Raw genomic sequence first — 21,952 nt, forward strand, 5'->3', positions numbered from 1 at the left:
TTTGTGAATATCAGGAATACTTCTGGCCATCCAAAGCTTCTAGCCTAACTTTGATGCCTTTTATATCATACACCACCGTGTCGAGGCACGTTAAAAATCCCCAGGTGGTCGTGGTCGATATCACTCTGAAGCCCTCCACTACGGCTCCCCTTTCTCTCTGTCCACTTTTACTCCATCCTTCCTCCCTTCCCTTACGGTGCGGTTCAGGTGTCCACAGAGCAAGTGTGACAAATACTGCGCCTTTCCCTTCCTGTGGACCAATTATTAATATTATTATTTATTTTATATCTGAATCAATGTCACGGCAAGGGCAACATGTTCTGCAACCACAAAATTATATTTGTTGTCGTCAATAATGGCCGCTGCACAATCAAACAAGCGTGGAAATAAAAATTACAAACCAGGCATTGAAAACTTTCCATCCATTTTATTACAGTATTGCTATCCACTCTTCATTATCTGCATTTTTAGTGAATCCCAGGTTTCAATAGAACCGGAATTCTCCCATAACGAAAAATACATGCCGAGTAATGGTTTTTGTGAATATCAGGAATTATACAAGTAAGAACTAAAGCCAAGGCATGATGAAAGTTTTATTTCATTTTTCTGTGCACTATCGGATCCAACATTCAAGTTCTTACCATCTAGGGAGCGCCACCTTTCTGGATCGATAGATCAGTTAGAACCATACTTCTTGCCAGCCTGTGCATGCATCCTTCGCACAACATGTCAGTTGTGATAATCTCCGAGAAGCATTGCGAAGCGCTCACTTCCTCGACATACTTAACTATAGTACCTTAACGTAGGCTTTGCTCTTGATGTGTGGTTTTGTGACCCTTAGTGACAGCGTTTACCTCCCTGAGATCAATAATATAAGAATTTTCAAAATAGAATGAACGACGCGCACAGCCAGTTCTCCTTTTCGTCAATCATAAAACTAGTCAATGATCTGACAAAAGCATCGTTGGAGTTTTGAGAATATGGTTAGGGATATTTGTTTTGCCCAGTTTCGTGAGTGCGCTGAGATGCGTTGGTTTATTTGTTATGTAGAACCCAATAAAACTCTGTTCTTGTACTGAACTCTGCTGCGTAGTTTGTCATTATTAGCTACCTCAAAACGGTCTAAAGAAGTTCATAAAGCGCCTGAAGAACGTTTTACACTTGAAATATTGTATCACAGCACGATCATTTAAATAAATATATTTTTACGAACTCATCGTGCAAGACGACCTTATTCGACACTGCGCTGAGAATAGACGCAGCAATGGTAGTATTTGCGAAAGCAATGTGGGAAATTGGATATGTCGTTTCATGAATAGAAACGATTGCAAATGAAAAGGAACAAGCAGAATTGTATCTACATCTGGAACATGGCAGCGCCCTGTAACTTGTTTCGGACAACGAAAAGTCTAAGCTTTTACCCGTGGACGATCAAGGATCTGTTTCTAATTAACACTTGTAACTATCTATTCTATTTTCTAGCAATGTCATTGACAAGCTCTTACATGTCGATATTAAAAATCTTCTTTAAATTTTGCCAAAAGCTAACCCTTGAATGCGTTCATCTGCTCAATTGACAGCTTTTGCTGCATTGCCTTCCAAAATGTAACTGTAGTTCCAGTTCAAGGTTTTATAGAGCTTGTAACCTTTCCTTTAATCACCTTACATCAAGTTTTAGGAGACACCGCACTTGCAACAGCAGGGCGTATGCATTTGCAGCTACATTTCTCTAGCCCTTAGTGACCTAGCGTTTGCTTAATTCAATAGTCTCTATACGTTGTCCTTCTCAGAAAAGAAAACACACAAGGTATTTCGCTTTGCGAATGATTTTTTAGATGAGTTAAATTGGGACCTGCTGACAGTCGGATAGGCGACAAAAAAGGTATTGAGTACATTTGAAATGGTGATGAAGGCTCTAAAGCTAACCCACGAACTACCTTCATTCAACGGGGCATTTAGGTTTTCAGATATCCGGCTCCGTGTTAGGGATGGCGGTGTCTGCTCGGGCTACGAACCGTCCGCCAAAAAAAACATTTCTGCCTTCCAACACCGCCCCCTCAAACCCTGTTAAGGGAGCCATTGCCCCGTGGGCGTCAAGAGCGTGCTCTGCAAAACTTGCCCGCATGTAATCACAGACGCGCTCGAGCATAAAGCCTTTAGACTGTGCAGTACAAGATATCCTCAGCAGATTTTATTTAGATCACTGAAGGTCTCCTGAAAAAGATGCACACCGAGGAGCAAAAATGTCAAGTCCACGCACAGCGTACGGAGAAGGTAGCATAATACCTTACAATCACGCAGTCACACAACTTAGAACAGGTAGCGCAACTGTACCACCTGATTTTTGTGTTTTCAGCTCCTCAAAAGCTGTCAAATCTGTGGAGAACAAGCAATCTAAATGCAAACCAGGGGCCGTATCCAGCGGAGGTTCCTTTCGGGAACCGTTCTCTTTCAAGATGACGTCAATTTGACGTCAGCAAGGCAGCGGGCGCCACCTCACGGCGAAGACGGGAAAGACAGCGACCAATCAGCGATGGCCCCAGATCGTAGGCGTGTCCATCCAACGTCCATCACGAGCATGTGGCTTTTTCTGGTACCAAATACTTGTACCAAAGTGGTGTTAAGCACGAAATAAATCTAATAATTACATAGTGATGCAAACTAGTGAATAATAGACTGAAATATTCTTAGAAGAATCCTTTAACAACTGCCAAGCAATTATTTTGGCTCATGAGTACCTTTCTTCGCCGCTAGATGGTGTTGCGCGCGCGGCGGCGTCGTCTGCTTTCTCGCTCGCTGTGAAGTTTTTGTAAGTTCTGCCTTTCGCACAGAGTGGCAAATATCCTAATAACGATGTCTACAACGCCCGTAGTATGCAGTCCGAATCACGCTAGCTCTTTGACGGAGGAGTTGCTGCCGCCGTTGCGAGTACGAACGAGCTGCTTGATACCGGCACCGCGCCGGCGCGTCCGCGCCTGCCTATGTAGCGGGGCAGCGTCCGTAGCCTTATCGGCCGCTCAAGCGCCGTGAGTATGCGCGACCTTTCCGTGAATGTCGCAATGTCAATGTAGGACGCAGCCGATGACACATGGAATCCGACTTCACTCGACCCAGTCAGCCACCGTCTGCTCCCCTTCCGTTGATGTAGAAGGAGGGAAAACTCAGCCCGCACTTACGGACGCGAATTATTTGTCTCTACGACTGCCGGATTCAAATGGTCGCACTGCTGTTGGCTGAGAGCTCCCGATCGCAAAGTAGCGATCGAAGCGCGTAGAGCACCTTTGCTTCTGACGGCAGCCCGACATACCCCTTCGTCCCCACTTCGCTTCGCGATCGGCATGCAGCCTTAGCCAGCTAGTGTTGCCGCAAAACCTCCCGAGACATGTAGAAGGCGTTGTCTCGTTTTTCTTTTTTTTTTACTGCGTCAGTTTACTAAACCCGCAAAGCGCTGCCCCCCCAAAAAAACACACACACACACACAAAAAAAGGATACCACGGCCGTACTCAAGCAGCTGCGCGGCGCGCGCCGTCGCTCGACTACGGCCATGAGGCGCCACAGCGAACGCAGAGCGGTTCCATCTCGAAGCAGACCAACTAGTCGCGGTTCCTGCGCCGGCCGGCAAAACGGTTCCTTTCGGAGCGGTGGCCCCGCCCCGTGCCGCTCCGTGACGTAGGCGAAAAACGTGGAGCCGCCTCCGGAAGTTTTGGGGGTCACGCCGGACGTGACGCAGCAACCAATTAGGAGCGGCGAAAGGAACCAGTTCCCGAACGGAACCGTCGCGGGATCTGGCCCCAGTAGCATAACCGCGGCAAGAATCACGGGTGGCCTTTTGTCGAGTGCACAGGAGGCGTAGTCTACGAAATTTCTCGAAACTGTGGAAAAATATATCTCGGCCAGAATGAGAGATGCCTGTATATGATAAGTTAAGAGAGCCCGTCGAGAACCTAAAAACTTCTCATTAAGAAAACAATCTTGAAGACCACCCACTGCCTGACTTGTAAGCACTCTTCCACTCATCTTAAAAGGATCTTTAGTATAAAAAGAACAAAGAACAGGTAACATGTGAAATTGTGAAATCGGAACTGATATGCATTGTGGAGAAGCTTTTGCGAGATCCGCATCTATCTCCCTCTCAAAACGCTCATCTGTTCACGTGTGCGTTGAATATTACAGTGGCTTGTACATGGTGCATATGTCTTTAAATTACTCATAATAAATGTCGCTGAATGTAATTTCTTTCTCTTCCTGTGGCGGAAATTTCATAATGCCCCGAATAGGATTAGAAAAAAAGAACTCAAAACGAGCTCTTTACATGGAGGTATTCGCTGCGGGGTTACATTCCAAACTTCGTTTAAGCGTTTTCGAGTACTAACGGAGATTACTTTCAGTTAGTGTATTTTAAGTTCAAAAGAACGGTCCTTTTGTTTAGTTGTAACAAACTGATATAAACTGAGGCAAAATGAAGAACTCTATTGTATTCTGGCCTGCACTTTGTACAACGAATACTAATTATTACCAAATCCTTGCCCCTCCACTTTATCTGGCTATTACGGAGTTTTGAGGATGCTGCTTCTATGCAGTTTGCCATTCTAACTGACCTACTCGCCTCCCAAGAATGCCACAATCTATATGCGGATAGTAGCGTACCCAAGTGGGCCTACCTGCATAATGGAGGCCATTACTGGAAAACCTTTAAAATCATTTAGACAAGCAAAGTAATTACATGATGACAGCCATCCTTCGTATTGTATTTCTCCTTGAAGCAGTTCTGACTCAATGCTAGCAGCGAACCTTTTTTCTTGATCCTACTCGCAGCATGCGTTGCTAGCATAAACTCGTACAATTACCTTTATCCTATATTTAAAGCTGAAAAGAGGCTTCTATGAGTAGGCAGTTAGAAAGAAATGAGCTAGCACAAACATAATATGTTGTTGAACGAACATTATCATATTTCCCGATGGCCTCTGAAGTGAGTCCAGTGGTGTCGCTAGGGTTAAAAAAAAATTGTTTGAAAACCGTACTAAAGAATTCGAACTCATCTCAGGTAGGCCGGCAAAAGTTGCTCCTGGGATTTTTCTCCCTTTCTAACAGTCGCATATTTGGTCCTGGCCAATGCTTGGAGTGGAAAGCCCATTCAAAACCAATTTCTGTAAAGAGCACTAACAGCATTGCGGCTGTAGTCATGTTTCAAAATGACCTAGAAGATTTCATTGCCACGTGCTTCGCGCTGTAACGCTCTGCGAAATAGTTATTTCTCTTAGTAACTATAGCCTGGTAGGCGTTTTTGGTAAATCTAGTTCCGAAAACAAACATAGAAGAAAAAGCTAATATTTCTTTCAGGTGCAAAAGGCGCGGATGCTTACTGTGAGTGCCACCCGACATATGTGCACTCTGTGAACGTTAAACGGCGTAAATGCAGTGTATTTGCTGAAAAACGCACTCGGTTGGAGCCCGGTAAACGAGCGTACTGCCGGCTGAGTGTATAGCCTCGCCAATAGTGACCTTGAAGGTACAAAATGTTATGTATGATGAACGCTTCCATCTTGTTTTAGGTTGCTAGTACAATTTAAAAAAAAATGCTTTACTATACCAACAAGAGAAATACAAAACATCGATATATCTAACTCGACTCTTCCGTTTGCTGCCATTTCGACTGATTTCGAAATTCAGGATTGCAAAAAACGTATTTTGGCTGGTCTTGGCTTCTGTAATTTCTTTTCCATTGCTTTTGTTGTTAGAAAGTTCTTAAACTTTATCTTTATTACTTTTGTGCTGTCAAATAAAATATCCCTTTTTGGGGCATTTTATTTTCTCACGTAATTGTTAAGGCATTTTTTGCATTTTATATCATCACTGTTTAGTGCCGCGTAGCTTTAGGGGTGGCTAGAGGTGCCGAAGCATGCTCCCAGAAACTCCACATGATTTACGGCCTTGACAAAGATATAATATTAACAGCTTCATACTTATATATTTTGTTTCATATCAGAAGAAGGGGCTTTGCAGCGTCTATTCGAACGCTGCAAGATTTTTTTTTCACGTTCGATATTGGCAATGGCTGGTTAAGATATAGAGCCCCAATATTAACTAGCAGTAAAGAAGAGGAACTAAGTTCCGTCTCGTGTAAATTGGTATTAAGCCACGGAATTTCGTACTGCCATTGAGCTTCACATTATATTGCCGCTGATAGATGGACTGATTTATTTTATTAATATATTCATTTATTTTACGCGAATGACACCTCAGGCAGCACACCAACATCGCACCAACCCCGGCCCAACGTCGACAAAAATTGGTACCAACATTGGCGTAACACTGGCTTTTTGAGAAATTACTACATTTTTATATATTGGTCCGGCTTATATGCCAACATTGCACCAGTCTTGGCACTGCCAACATAGGCTATCAGCTGGCCGTGCCCCTTGTGTCACGTATTGGCATGCCACTAGTATCCATTGGCACATTTTGCACTGGCAATAAACCGGCCGTGCCGCTAGTATCACATATTGGTATTTATTGGCATGCAACAAGTATTCATCGGCACACGTGGCACTGGCGCTGCCACTGTTAGGCCACCTTTAGCCATGCAGTTATTTCACCCTTGCCCTTACTGCTGCCATTTGCTTAATTGTCACTCTGACAATTGTGGCTTTCTTATGCAGTCATTTCCCAATACCACCTTGCATGTCATCTTCGTAAGGAGCCATAAAAACCATGCAATTAAATGAGGTAAGCAAAATATTTTCCGAAAGCATTTTATTGAGAGCTCATATACATGTACATGCCACAAGGACATCAGAGGGCCAAAATTCAGTGCAGGAGGCATTCGGTACAGGGCTAATATGGGAGATGCTAGTAGGTGTAATTGGAAACAGGGCACTAAGCAGCACATGACCAGGTAGTTCAGGTAGAGGTGATGGGGTGCAGTGTGCATTGCTCATGATGGAAGGGGCTGGACATGTTGAGCAGGGTTGATGCACTATAGCCTTGTAGTGCAAGAGGTGTTGCAGGAATAGGAGGCTGAGCATGGGTGCACTCCAGGGCAGTGTCCACCATGGATGGAAAATGGCAGTGGACTGTGTTGAGCATGATAGTTGGCAGTGAAGGGTCAATGGATCAAGTGATGAGGTTGAGGGGGCGGGGGAAGCACATGGCCCAGGTAGTAAGCTGGGCACACCGCAGGAAACAACCATTCAGGAACAGTTTGTTGAGGAGATTGGCCCGTGGGTGTTACAAATGACATCTGCACAGAAGACAAGCATATATCACTATAAGATTTAAACTCACCTTCTCAACACTTATTCAAACACATATTTGAAGTCTGGGTGCTCTATACGATTGAGTACAAAATACAGAACCCCGCTATAGTAAAGCCTTATATAGTAAAGTGAAACTGAAGTCCCAGTTCATCTTCCATAGGCAACTGTACCTTTTTCCCCTTTATAGTGAAGATGTTTTTGGTAAAAAACGGTTAAAGTGCTTCTGGCCATGGCGACGACTCCCGCGCACTACCTAGAGTCGCGAGGCCAAGACTTTTTGTATTTGAAAACAGAACAATAACCCCGAGTGTTCGTTTAGGTGGCTTTACTACTAGCCGTAGCAGCAGTCAGAAGAAGCCTACTTTACAGAAGCCTTGGAGCCGTGAGGGAAAGCGCGCAGCGCGAAGAAGAAAAAAGTAAAGCTGTCTACAAACATAGCAAGCAGGCGGCGTGTTCCATTCAGAAAGTAAAGGAGTAAACGTGCAGCACGAAATAGGGAAGGGAAAGAAATGGGTCCACATTCACTGCAATCTGCAATGCAAATCATGAGGCAGTGGTGGCAGAAAGTGGAGGTGCAGCGAGTAAGGTCTTACAGCACTTGAGTGCCATGCGAATTACCATTTATTGCCTTTTAAAAGACAGAAAGAGCAAAAAGAGACACACTGTTCATGCAAGGCTTTAGTTTTTACATGAAATCGAACTTGGTTGCATTCGTAATCACGTCTTCATGCTTCAGAGGCACTTCCACAAGATGTAGAGACATTTTATAATTAAAAAATCACACAAAGAGATGATAAAAGCGAGATGGAAGGTATTCAGGTTTTTTTTTTTCATTAAGCAACAAGACGTGTTCAGTAAGTGCCTATTTAACTACTAGACAGCACTTTCAGGACCATGCCATCACAGACCACTGATACAGTAAAGACCATAATATAGTAAATATTTTCGCTGGCCTCAGTGGCTTTACTATAAAGGGGTTCTACTGTATATATTGAAGGCCTATTGCCACACATTCTTCTTTTAGAGCACTTTGCGACAGGTTTCTGGGCCTGCAAGGGCATGCAGCATCTTACAACGTAGGGATAATAAACATATATGCAAAATAATATCCATTCCAGATACAAAAGAAAGATATTTGGAATAAAAAACCTGCTTCCGGCAAACCGATAACTTCAGGTGGATGCTTAGTGTGCATATAGAATTACATTTCCTGAAAATATGACGGTTCAGGCTCCAGAACGTTCAATTTTTAAAAACTTCTTAAACATTCCTGCAATAGACAATATGAATTACTAAGCATGCAAACTGGATATTAAAGAACACATTAAAGAATATTTTTCTGGAGTACACCAGTTACAGGCACGCATACATTACTGCAGCCAGATTGAAGAAATGATTGCCCTGACAGAATCGATCAAGCTATCTTCAATCAGCTGAGAGAGATGTGTACATCGCAGATATTCTCTAGGCTGCGCACACATATAATATTGTCACCAACACACGTAGCAAGCAGCACAACAACCGAGCTGGCCCTTTTTAATTAAGCGAAAACTCGAGAGAGAGACGAGGATGACGCTTAGCCACGTGCCAAGACATTCGGCCACTTGGTGGCGCCAGAAGATGGTCAGCGGTGTGGCATTGCCCCCCTTCCAAGGGGCATCGACCCGATGCCGCAAGCGTAGGGGAATAGTCGAAAAGCGGGGCAAGTTATACGGGAAAGTCTCTGGCGCTGGTTTGGATCCTGAATTGGTTTACCGATTGTAATAGGGCTTCATTCGGGCAACGTGAACTATTTCAGATTTCGGCTGCCGAGAGGAGCGTACAGTGCCTTGTGGTAGCACCTCGTAGTTCACCGCGCTGAGGCGGCGGAGCACCTCGTAAGGTCCAAAGTATCGCCGCAGAAGCTTTTCAGAGCGCCCTCGCAACCGTATTGGGCTCCATACCCAGACTTGGTCGCCGGGCGTGTAAGTCACCTCTCGGTGTCGCAGGTTGTAGCGCTGGGCATTGTGTACTTGTTGGTGCCGAATTCGCTGTCGGGCAAGCTGGCGTGCAGCTTCTGCGTCACGAATAAATTGGTCAGCCCCCACGGCAGTGGAGGGAGCAGAATCTGGAAGAAGCATGGCATCCAGCATAGTCAAGGGTTCGCGTCCATGAACCAAATGAAATGGAGTGAAGCGTGTTGTTTCCTGGAGTGCAGTGTTGTATGCGAACGTGATGTACGGCAGAATTCGGTCCCAGTTCCCATGATCATCGTCTACATACATAGAAATCATATCGGCAATTGTCTTGTTAAGCCGCTCAGTCAGTCCATTAGTTTGAGGATGATAGGCTGTTGTCTTGCGGTGGGTGGTGCCACTGAGTCGAAGTACCTCACTAGTGAGTGCCGACGTAAACGAGGTTCCTCTGTCAGTTAAGACGACTGTTGGCGCACCATGACGGAGTACAATGCTGTGAATGAAGAAATGCGCAACTTCATCTGCGGTACCACGTGGAATGGCCTTGGTCTCACAGTAGCGGCTAAGGTAGTCAGTGGCAACCGCTATATACCTGTTACCCATGGAGGACTTCGGAAATGGGCCCAGTAAGTCCATGCCGACCTGTTGAAATGGGAATTTCGGGGGATCGATACGCTGTAAGAGCCCAGCTGGTTTAATGGGTGGTGTTTTCCGCCGCTGGCACTCACGGCAGGTACGGACGTAGCGGTGCACAATGGCAGCTAGCCTGGGCCAGTAGTACTTTCGGCGTATCCGTGCCAATGTGCGAGAAAACCCGAGATGGCCGGAAGAAAGGTCATCGTGGCACGCACGAAGAACTTCGTCATGTAGCGTTGTGGGTACTACAAGCAGATAAGCAGTTTCTGTTGGACCGTAGTTCTTCTTGTAGAGCACACCATCACGCAGGCAAAATGACGACACTCCGCGCCTGAAGAGCTGAGGAGGAGATGACACGGTTCCTTCGAGGTATTCAATGAGGGGCAAAAGTTCAGAGTCAGCCCGCTGCTTTTGGGATAAGGTAGACGTCGCGATAACGCCAAGGAAAACGGAATCGTCGTCGGAGCCGTCCGCGTGGCAGGGAGTAGGGGCGCGGGACAAACAGTCAGCATCACTGTGTTTCTTGCCGGACTTGTGCACGATTGTAACGTCAAATTCTTGCAACCGAAGGCTCCATCGAGCAAGCCGACCCGATGGATCTTTCAGGTTTGCCAGCCAACACAGAGAGTGGTGGTCGCTCACGACACGAAACGGACGACCGTACAAATACGGACGAAATTTCATGACTGCCCACACAACAGCGAGACACTCCTTTTCGGTAGTTGAATAATTAACTTCGGAACGGGACAAAGTGCGACTGGCGTAAGCAATGACACGTTCTGCACCGTCCTGCCACTGAACAAGGACCGCACCGAGGCCTACGTTACTGGCATCCGTGTGCAGTTCCGTGTCGGCCTCTTCGTCGAAGTGGCCAAGTATTGGCGTACTTTGGAGACGGGACTTGAGTTCCGTGAAAGCGTTTTCCTGGTCGGGGCCCCAAAAGAACGGCTCGGCGTCTTTTGTCAGGCGGGTCAGAGGCTCAGCGATCTTGGAGAAATTGTTAACAAAGCGACGATAATACGCGCAGAGGTCGAGAAATCGACGCAAGCTTCGTTTATCCACTGGTTTAGGGAATGAAGAGACAGCGGCCGTCTTCTCTGGGTCTGGGCTAACACCACGAGCGCTGACAATGTGGCCGAGAAATTTCAGCTCGTTAAAAGCAAAGTGGCATTTTTCAGGTTTTAGAGAGAGACCGGCAGATCGGATGGCCTCGAAGACAGCGCGCAAACGTTTCAGGTGCTCGTCGAACGTGTCCGAGAAAATCACAACGTCGTCGAGATATACGAGGCATGACTGCCACTTCAGACCAGAGAGTACAGTGTCCATCATTCGCTGAAATGTGGCAGGGGCCGAACACAGGCCAAACGGGAGCACTTTAAATTCATACAAACCGTCTGGCGTAATAAAAGCGGTCTTCTCACGGTCTCGCTCGTCAACTTCTATTTGCCAATATCCACTGCGGAGGTCAAGGGACGAAAAGTAAGTGGCATGGCGAAGGCGATCGAGGGAATCGTCTATGCGTGGCAGGGGGTACACATCCTTTTTCGTGACGTTGTTGAGGCGTCTGTAATCCACGCAAAACCTCAAGGTTCCATCCTTCTTTGCGACGAGGACAACAGGCGAAGACCAGGGGCTCGTCGACGGTTGGATAACGTAGTCCTGGAGCATTTCTGTTACTTGGCGGCGGATGGCATCACGTTCTTTTGAAGACACCCGGTAAGGACGCTGACATAGTGGACGTTGGTCATCGGCAACTATAATTCGGTGCTTCGTTAGTGGCGTCTGTCGGACCTTGGAGGTTGATGCAAAACAATCTCGGAACGAATTGACAAGATTATCTATGCAGCGTTTCTCACTGGGCGAGAGGTGCGGGTCCACATCAGTCTGAATGGCTGTAGGCGTCGCATTGTCGGGGTCTGACGTGTTGGTTAAAGCGTACTGGCCTGTACATTCTCCAAGTTCTTCAAAATAAGCGACCGCCGTGTTCGCCGTCAAATGTTGGGGTTCACATGTGAAGTTTGTCACTAGCACGTTGGCTTGGCCACGGACAAGTTCGACAAGGCCCCGAGCTACACAAACTTGTCGAGTTAGAAGCAGTGACATGTTAGCTTCAGCAATGCCACTCGTGCCGATGCTATGATCACATTCGACTGTGACGAACTTGCTCGCACGCGGAGGGATCGTTATGTGGTCGTCACAGACGCGCAACATCGTTTTCCGGAAGTCCGTGTTGCTATCAACGGCTCGCTTGGTTGAAAACGATACCATGAGCTGCTCCCGAAGGTCTATAACCGCACCATACTCTTGAAGAAAATCCATGCCGAGAATCAGATCTTTGCAGCACTCTTGTAATACGGCAAATGTGCCAGTGAAAGTAAAACCGCAGATCTCTATGCGGCAAGTGCACATGCCAATCGGCGTCATTACATGACCACCGGCGGTACGCATCATTGGCCCAGACCAAGGCGTCAGAACCTTACGGAGTGCCGTGGCTAGCTGGCTGCTCATGACGGAGAAATCGGCGCCGGTATCCACAAGTGCGGTCACATCACAACTGTCGGCGGTTACAAAAATTTCCCCGGAAACAATGCGTTCGCAGCACGTCGGTAAGTTTATCGGATCGGGTCGTCGCCGCTCGGGCCGTCGCGTCAAATCGTCGGGTGGAGGCTGTTTAATCTGAAACGTAGCGGCGGCCCCACCCCCGGAGGTCGCCGTGTTTAGTTTTCCCGGTGAGGGGACGTGCCTCTGAATTGCCCAGAGGAAGAGTACCGAGTGGGCGAAGCAAAACGCTTCGGAGATGTCGATCGCGACCGCCGTTGTGGTGACGTTGGCTGCATCTCGTTAGCAGCCAGGTACTCCTCAATCTCCTGTGGTCTTTCGCCATAGCGGGGTCGAGGCGCGTTTGGTGGAAATCCTCTCAGGCCTATTCTCCGGTATGGGCAATTGCGAAGAATGTGACCACGTTCGCCGCAGTGATAACAGAGCGGCCGTCTGTTGGGCGTGCGCCACAAGTGCGCCTTGCTGATAGCAGGACGCTGGTATTGCTGTGGCTCGACGGGGCGCAGATCTTGTTGCTGCTCGACGGGGCGCATGTAGCGAGGCGGTGGTCCGACAACGGGACGGAATGGATTTGGCTCGGGAGCAGGTCTACGTAAGACATCACTATAAGTCATGATGCATGGCTCCGGTTGTGGTGCTGGTGGTGGTGGTGGCTGCACCGCTCGCCGAATTTCATCACGGATGACGTCCACGGTAGAATAATTATTTGCAGAAGGAGCATTCAAGTGGAGGTTTTGCAGCTCTTCGCGTACAATGCTCCTCACAAGCTCCCGCAATGCCTCGCCGCTGGCTGCTGGCACGGACGAGCAGCAGGGTGTGGCCGCTACGCTTGCCTGGCGGCCGTATTGGGTACTCCGTTCCTGCAGGGAACGTTCCATGCTGGTAGCTTCTCTCGCGAAATCAGCGACAGTTCTTGGGGGGTCGCGAATGAGGCCAGCGAACAACTGCTCCTTCACCCCGCGCATGAGGTGCCGTACCTTCGTTGCCTCAGGCATGGTAGGGTCGGCCCGATTGAAAAGCCGCATCATGTCCTCGACAAACATGGCCACACTCTCATTTGACTGTTGAGACCTTGAACGGATTGCAATCTCTGCATTTTCTTTGCGTGCACTTGACCTGAATGTTGTAAGTAACTCACGGCGAAAGGCTGCCCAGTTGACAAAGGACGCCTCGTGGTTCTCGAACCACGTCTTGGCCGAGTCTTGCAGCGCGAAGTACACATTCATTAGCTTCCGCTCGTCGTCCCATTGGTTAAATGCAGCCACACGGTCAAAACTGGTCAACCAGTCTTCCACATCCTCTAACCGGTCACCATGAAATGATGGCGGTGATCGCGGTGCGAGAAGGACGAACGGTGGGGCGTTGCTGGAAGGCTGGCTTGTCTGGCTGCTCGTCGTGGATGTCATGGTTCGTAGCGGGGTGGACAGCGGTTCAAACTCAGGTTGTAGGCCTCGCAGGCGACGGCTGGCTTTATGGATAGGAGTCGCGTCCACGCGTTGATGAGCAGCGTCACTGACGTCTTCGGGGGCAACGTACATGGGATCTTATCCTGCACAATCCACCAAATGTCACCAACACACGTAGCAAGCAGCACAACAACCGAGCTGGCCCTTTTTAATTAAGCGAAAACTCGAGAGAGAGACGAGGATGACGCTTAGCCACGTGCCAAGACATTCGGCCACTTGGTGGCGCCAGAAGATGGTCAGCGGTGTGGCAATATTCTCAAGATAACAGTACCATTTCAAGTTCCAGCTTTTTAGTTTTCACAGCTTTATTGCTTGCTGCATTCTACTATAAACAATTGCCTTACTTGTAATGTACCAAGGAATAGTTTTCATACAGTGCTCATTATAAATGAAAGACACCAGAACAACATGCACACAAACAAGAAAAGAAGAACGGGACAGAGCGCCATTCAAAACTGATTTATTGTGCAGAATAAAGTACATATATATCTCACTGCCGGCATATGCGCAAGGAACCCATTCAGCGTCATGTAATTTAAGATATGTTCAAGAAGCCCATGCCTCATACCATAGCCTCTTTCTCTGAGAAGCCATTCTTGAACATAGCTTATCTTAAACTACAAGATGCTGAATGTGATGTAGCTGAATGTGTTCCTTGCGCATGTGCAGGCAGTGAGATATATATGTACTTGTTCTGCACAATAAATGAGTTGTGAGTGGAACTCTGTCCCGTTCTTTTCTTGTGTGCGTGTATTGTTTTGGCGCCTTCAGTTTATAATAAACACGAACAAGCCCAACAAGAAGTTCTAGTAATCATACAGTGCATGCTTGTTCAGCTAAAATTATTACAGTCAGCCTGCAATGAGCAATTGAGCAAGTACTAGAAATTTACTTTGCATAGGCAGGAAAATTTTATGCTAGATCTGAGTACAATGATATCGTACTTCCTTATCAGCTAGCAGCCTACCAGGTATGCATTTTCCCTCATCGCAGTTAATCATATGGCCATACCATCGGCAACCTTCCACGTTCAAGATTATATTCAGTTAGGCATACCTGGGTGATTTTATGTACAGGTACCAGGTGTGGTGCTCGGGCATCTGATTTCTTCAAACCAATTCATAGTAGTTGTTGGTATAGAGAATACTAATCTACCTGAATATCTGAGGACAAATATTATTTCATTGCTTAAGCACACCTTAAAATGCAATGCATGATGTGACTTTGGGATCATAAAAAAACGATACATCTAGCATGACAGTGATTTTTCACTTCCACCCTATGACAAGTTCCTTGAAAAACCAGTTTAATCCTGAGCTGAAAAGTTTTTTCGCACACATTTTATATTTCAGTATCTATAAAATGTTGATATTTTGTGAATATATTTCAAAATCAAAATTCCTTAACAGCCTCACAAATTATTTTTTTTTTTCAAAAATGGACAATATTTTGTACTCAAATTAAAAATAAGGTTGTGTCTGGAGAAATAGTATTGTTTGCAGAACAAAACAGCACAGACGCAAAAAAGCACACATATCGCTCAAATTTAATGTGAAATACACGAACTGAGAGTTCACCTAAATTACAAGTACAATAACCTTGTATACATGGACTCGACAGAACGGGTTGAATCAGCGTTGAGTAAGCAAGGTCATCATTCTCGACACGGCTGTCTACATGAACTCGCTTTCTAGTGAGTAAGTATCGTAGCAGAGCGTAGCATCGAGATTCGAAGTTATTGTGCAAGTTCTTACTCGTATTTGATCCCATTGACTTTTACTATCGAGAGCTTCGATTATTTTTTATCGTTGATGAGTGCTAAAAAGCATTCATTTCGAGTGACGCTCGTCGCCGCTCCAGAGGCTTTTTCCTATCCCAGAATTCCCCATAACTATACTCCCTGACTGGACAGCGTCTACATGCATAACTAGACTCCCTGACTGGACTGCGTCTACATGCCTTTAGATAAGCGGGTCAAGCGAATTAACCTACCCCCTGAAATCGAGTTAACGCGACCCGCTCCGCCGCCTATTTTACTCGACCCGACTGTGTATACATGAACCCCACAACTGATTTTTCACTCGACAGACGTACTCGACGCAATTCTGCCGAGTTCATGTATACAGGGGTGGAACACACGTGTAACAAGTAACAATGCAGCTAAGAATCCAATCTGCTTTCTTCTGGCTCATCCAGTTTTCTAAAAAAATATCTTGTCTGACAAAGGAGGATATTTGGAGTTAAGCAGCTAAGCAACACAAGATCCATATGCTTGCTCTAACGCATGACTCCTCAGTGCACTTACAGTTGCAATTTGCTTGGTCATGTGGCAGTTCACTAAACCGTCTGACTAGATATGACAATAAAAAAGAACATCGGGGGATCATTTCTACTTTTATTAAGACATGCAAAAGTTTTTTTGTTGTTGACATAGCATTCAGAGACTGCGGGAGTTTGGCAGTTTTATACGTCTTATTTCGTTTGGCACTTGCAAGGGGATGTAGAAAAAGAAATATGAGTAAGGAATATAAGGGGTGACAACATCTCGAAATGAAACTAATGTACCAATGATGCACACTGCGTATCTTAAATGGCGTCACTGGTAGCATCAAACACAGAAAATCGTCCTTGAGTATGACAAATTTGAAGCCCAGGAGGTGAGTTGGTTGTGAGCAGGTAGTTAGAAAAGGGCAGCCCCCCTGAGAGGTAGGCGGCACGATCACTGCCACCCATTATGGGGAAAGCCCTGGCAAGCATGCAGGCAAAGGTGCACATATATAAGAGCAATAAATGCACAAGGAATGCACGGCTGAATGAGCAGCTGCACTAATAATTTCCTTTTGTCTTTCAGCTCACCCCTCCTGCACTGTAAGCAAGTCTGCTCTGTTTTTCGAACACAGAAGCATATGCAAAAACAAACAATGTTCTCTAAAATTTACAAAATTTGAACGAGTATTGCATGATGATCTTTCTGCAAATGTCTTGCTCTAGGGTTACAGAATAAATTCATTGCAGCTGCGAATAAAGCGAGTTGGGAGCTAATGGCGAATCTCAATGGCTTGGGGAGAAAATTATTTAAAATTGTCACTTTGAGCAAAGTAAATAGCCTGGTTTAGATCAAAGTAATATTACATCTACATGGCTGAAGCCAGTCTAGGCAACCAGAAATGTACAAGCAGTCAGTAACTGCATGCCTGTATGAACAAATACATACAGTGCAGGCAGCAGTAATGAAGGGAGAGTGGAAGGCAAATAACCTGAGCAATACTGAATGGCTTTCTTCTCTGCAACCTCAATACAGGCTTCCTGCGAATTCTTGTAATGCAAGCATAATCAAGTATGCTAAATATTCCATCACTTAAAGCACCTGCACTCCCGTGTTACGCAAATGACAACTACAACTTCAGTTCACAAGCTATGTCTGTTATTGTGCTATTACACCACAGGTTCACTCAATCATGCCTCAACTTGAAATAGTCACATACTGTTGAAATAAAGCAATGAAATATAGCACCAGCTATTAAAGCACTGCCAGGGACATGGAGGATATTATTTTCTGCATACTGGTGGGCAAGACTTCTAAACAAGTAAGCCTTGAGCTAAAAAGCCAGAAAAAGTCATATAGCATGCAATCATATAGCAAAACGCCAGCAGAGCATTTAAAGCCTTTATATAATGCAAAACAAAGGCAATGTGTCATACCTACCGAGGCAATGTTTCCTTACACACAGCATGTTTCATGGCAAGGCTCCCACAGTTGTTGACAGGTTTGCAGCACCAAAATGTTGACGATGCTGTCTGCCTCACATTCAGGCAGCACCCCTTTGAGGGCAGATGATTGCTTGTGCAAAAGCAGTGCGATGATACAAGTGGAGCAGCTGGACTGCGGGCGTTATAGAGCAAAGAGCCCTAAATGCAAGGAAAGAAAGTCTCCATTAAATCGATGCCTCTAAATCGTGATAACAGCATACCACGGCTCTTCTCTGTTTACTTAATCTATAATTTCAATTCAAAGCTGTCTCAAAAAATGGATAATTGCAACTCTATGTTACACATGGTATAACATAGCTGTGCCAGGGCGGTGGGGCGATCAGTTAGCATAACGACCGGAAAATGCATACTGATGTTTCATGCAGTCTTGATGCTGGAGCAAAGTGTCATGGTGCGAAGGACAAAATTAAAAGCAGGCACGGGCGCCAAACGTGTGCTACACAACCGACGCGACTAGAGGTGTGCACGGGCATAAATTTTGAGCCCGACCCGGGCCTCATGCTACAAACCCGAACCCGGCCTGGAACTGAAATTGCCTGAGCCCACCCAGCGCTCACCCTTAATGCTCCGGCCCTGCTGGAGATGCTATAACAGACCAGTTGCAAAACCTACAAGTCGGCTTCCCTGTGAGGCAGGAATTCGTGCACAGTGGCGACAGAACCTGATTCAGGGATAATAGTTAGGTGCAGTACATGCATCTACCACAGTCCAAGCTGCTTTGGATGCAGTTCCCCACGCACAGGCCATTGTCAGAGAAAGGTTTTTGGGCATTCTTAACGCTGGAATAAAGGGGGGGGGGCGCACTGTCACCCTAGGGGTGAAGAAAATTTAGAAAAGGGACACTAACCGGAGAGGGTAATAGTGGGGCGACAATGCGCACGCGAATAATACTGTGACGAATGGGCAAGAGGTACGGGAATTACCCTACCCGTCAGGCGATGTGCTAGCACTGTGCCCAACTATTACCCCAAAGTCTATGCCGCCAATGTGCAGGAATGTCTGCCGCACCAGGAAGCTGACGTGTAGGTTTTGCAACTGATCTATTGCAACTGAAGCAACGATACATAAAGATAAAAATAGGCGACAATTCCTGGCGATGCATCGCGCGACGACGACGCCAACGCCTGTCGCTGCTGCACATCGCACAGAGCGAAAGACCTCAGCGACAGAGACGCGTTTTCAGTCTTGCTTTGTTAGCGCCGCCTCCTCGTTTGGTAAATGAGTAGTTACGCTATATCCAGTTTCTTGCACTAAACAGCAACACTGATGAAATTTCTTGAAAAGCGTCAAGCCCCTAACCCCGCCCCCCCCCCCCCCCACAAAAAAAAAATGGTCCCAGCGCAGCGCCGTGCTACTAAACTGCGATGCAGACATGATTTAAAGCAGTGGCGTTTTTCTGCAACTTTCCAAATTAGCAATATCTAGCCACACTAGCATTTTTTGTTTTGCAATACTACCCTACCAAGCTTTTACTAAACCGTCTCGATGCGCTCATATATGCACGGATCAGACGAAATGAGCGTCTGCAGGATTTTCGCTCATACCGGACTAGGGAAACAAACTTTGCATGCAAAAACAAAAACAAAAATAAAGAAACAACTAAGGTGAGTACCCCGAAGCCTTTTGCGATTGGCTGCCTCGCGAGCTGGTTCCAGCATCATGAGCGATTTTCTAAAAACCCAGAATCTGGGCGACAGCGCCGAGCGGCAATGCTTTAGCGGTCCTCAGCGCACTGCGCATCGTGCTGCCGCGCGACTCATGCGGTTAGCGTTTTATCGCACCAGACACGAGAAAATATGCTTTTGCCCAGACTCCGCTGACTCCGCTCGAGGTCACCCGAGGGAACCCGAGCGGCCGAGCCACGCAACGGCTATACGCCGTTCCAGCCACTGTAACGCCGTGAATACCAGAAGTTGGCTTTTAGGGCTACGATGCCACGCAGTTGTTTACTTTAGAAAATCAGTACCCTGCAAAACAGTAACGGTTTAACTTGAAATAAGCTGCAAAATGATCGGCATCAAGTCGCGCACACTTGAGAACCACTTTTGAAAAGTTAACAACGTAAGAAATATACTAAAAGAAGACAAATCTCCCTAGCACATGGCTGACGCAGCCTGCAGCAACAATGAAATGTAAGACAATGCTTGTAATTTAAAAAATGCTCAATCTAAGAGGCTAATATTTTGCTCCAATATACACAAACGCTTTATGAAATCTGAATGAAAAAATTTGAAAACTTACGTGGAATATTTCTTGAAGAAAGAAGCATTTTCCGTGCGCGGTGCCACCGAACGTCGAGCCGAGCGAACGACGGAGCGCCCTCTTTGAAACAAAATACGACTGCCGCCGTCATGCCGGCTAAGCGATTGTCGCGTCATCCTTCGAGCTTTTTAGTAATCGCCTTTTCAGCAGCAGCAGCAGCAGCAGCAGCAGCAGCATAAATGCGCTCTGCGGCTGCTCATCTATGTAGGGCTCTGTGCCAGCAGCGAAGCTCGTCGTCGCCCTAGAGAGGCGCCTAGCTGTTTTGTTTCTAACACCCAAACCTGTTCAAGTTGTATTTTGTGAATGCTGTGTTCTACTACGAATAGTTTGCTCACTTTTAGCATACCAACGAAAATTCTTTCATACAATAGTGCTCAATCGAGTGGAATATTTCAGTCACCCTGAAATGAGGATTTGAAGCAAGTTTGTTGAAAATTATTGAGCTAAGCTTCTCAGTACCACGACTCGCCACCTCTTTATAAGCTAGTTGCATACGATGCTTACATATTTTCTCATGTTTTCTCATATATCCGCACCGTCAGCATCACTCTATCTCATAGATTAGTCGTTTGTTGGCCCGATTCATTAGGCGCTTGTTTCTTTCTCACAGTTTAGTTTCTCGCGTATATTTTATTGGCCAAGAAAGTGCGGTAAAAGCACATTTCTCTATACAACCTGTTATGAGAGCCCGGAAATGTTTGAAAGAAGTCTCCAGTCTGTTAGCGTTCGTGTTTTTATTACTGCGAAATTCCCTTTCCTGGGCGGCGGCCGTCCGCCCCTTGGACCCTGAGTGGTGCGTCGACCCGTCCACCGCTTTGGCGCACCTGCGCGGATTTCGACGCGCGCATGCAACCTCGGACCTTGCTCGCATCGCATGCGGTGAGAGAGTGCGATCCGGGGAACGACAGGAGTGCGAAGTGCGCGAGGACGGGATTGAGCGGTGCGTCAGCACGGAGAGCAGGCGGTGGAAAACTGTGCGAACGAGCGTGTGCGAAACAAAGATGTGTCATTTTAATCCAGTTGTTAATATACCCATTGTACCTTTTCGTATTTTATTTGTGTTTCCAGTCTTTTCTTTCACATTTTTTTTTTCGTTCTAATGCGAACAAGTCAGTTTACATGTGGGTAATCTTCTCTAGATACACAATATTTGTAAAAAAAAAAAAAAACTCCCTTCCCCGCGCACGCCTGTAACTGTCCCACCACGAAGGTAGTTAGAGAATAATAAGCTTTGATACCGAATTAAGCTTAATTGTAAAACAACGACTGCTTTATTTAGTTTTTGAACTCTACAGTTATTCCTTCTTGCCATTTGTAGCGCAAGCATTGTAATGCAGTGAACGACGACGGTATCGCGAAATTGGGGGTGTGAATAAAAGCGGAGAAACCTTACAGACTTCTTTTTTTCGCACTTGTGCAAAAAAAATAATCCAGAAATTCAAAAATTATGCTTTCAATGCACTTGCATGGCGTCCAATCAAATGGTGTTCTGCTGAGCTGCCGTTCTTGTATACTGGCTGCTACACGAAGCTATTTTGATTTCCTATAAAATTCAGTGTGACAAAGCCCCACGCGGATATATTTCGCGTTTCAAGTTCTTGTGAAATGTGGAAGCCGGCCCGTCGCCGTGCCGCGGGCGACTCTAGCTGGCTCTGCGATCATTTTTGCCACTGCAGTGATTTGAATTTTCGCGGCTTGTTTAGCAAATAACTGGCGTACTCGTTTGCCGAATGAGTGTTTCAAGATAATCATAGAGCATTTACCAGTACCGTATGTGTGCGATATTCCATTATTGATTATTGCGCCATGGCCATTGCAGTTGTATTTTTGATTATACACGTATGGAATGGTCTACTCTCGCAAAGCTTAAGACGTAAGTTACGCTAGCTCTACGTATGTCAAATAGGTATATGAAAGAAATAGAGCCTTAAAGTATAGCGGCTGACGCATTGCGTCGTAAATTCCCGCCCGGGCGGCGGCCGTGTGCACCTTGAACCACACGTGGAGCGTCAGGGCCAGCGTCTTGGATTGCATCGCGCAGCGTGT

General features: G+C 46.3%; 1 long non-coding RNA gene across 1 annotated transcript; it reads right to left on the reverse strand.

Annotated features, from left to right (window-relative positions):
- Window positions 1–6,750: 6,750 nt before the first annotated feature.
- Window positions 6,751–19,943, reverse strand: LOC146194827 (uncharacterized). The gene is made up of 3 exons (XR_014705484.1): window positions 19,886–19,943; window positions 17,580–17,782; window positions 6,751–7,241 (listed from the first exon to the last, which is right to left on the reverse strand). It is a non-coding gene; the product is annotated as an uncharacterized LOC146194827 (long non-coding RNA).
- Window positions 19,944–21,952: the final 2,009 nt, after the last annotated feature.

Source organism: Amblyomma maculatum, chromosome 3 (assembly GCF_055883805.1).
Source record: "Amblyomma maculatum isolate TAMU_Amacu chromosome 3, ASM5588380v1, whole genome shotgun sequence".
Classification (NCBI taxonomy): Eukaryota; Metazoa; Arthropoda; class Arachnida; order Ixodida; family Ixodidae; genus Amblyomma; species Amblyomma maculatum.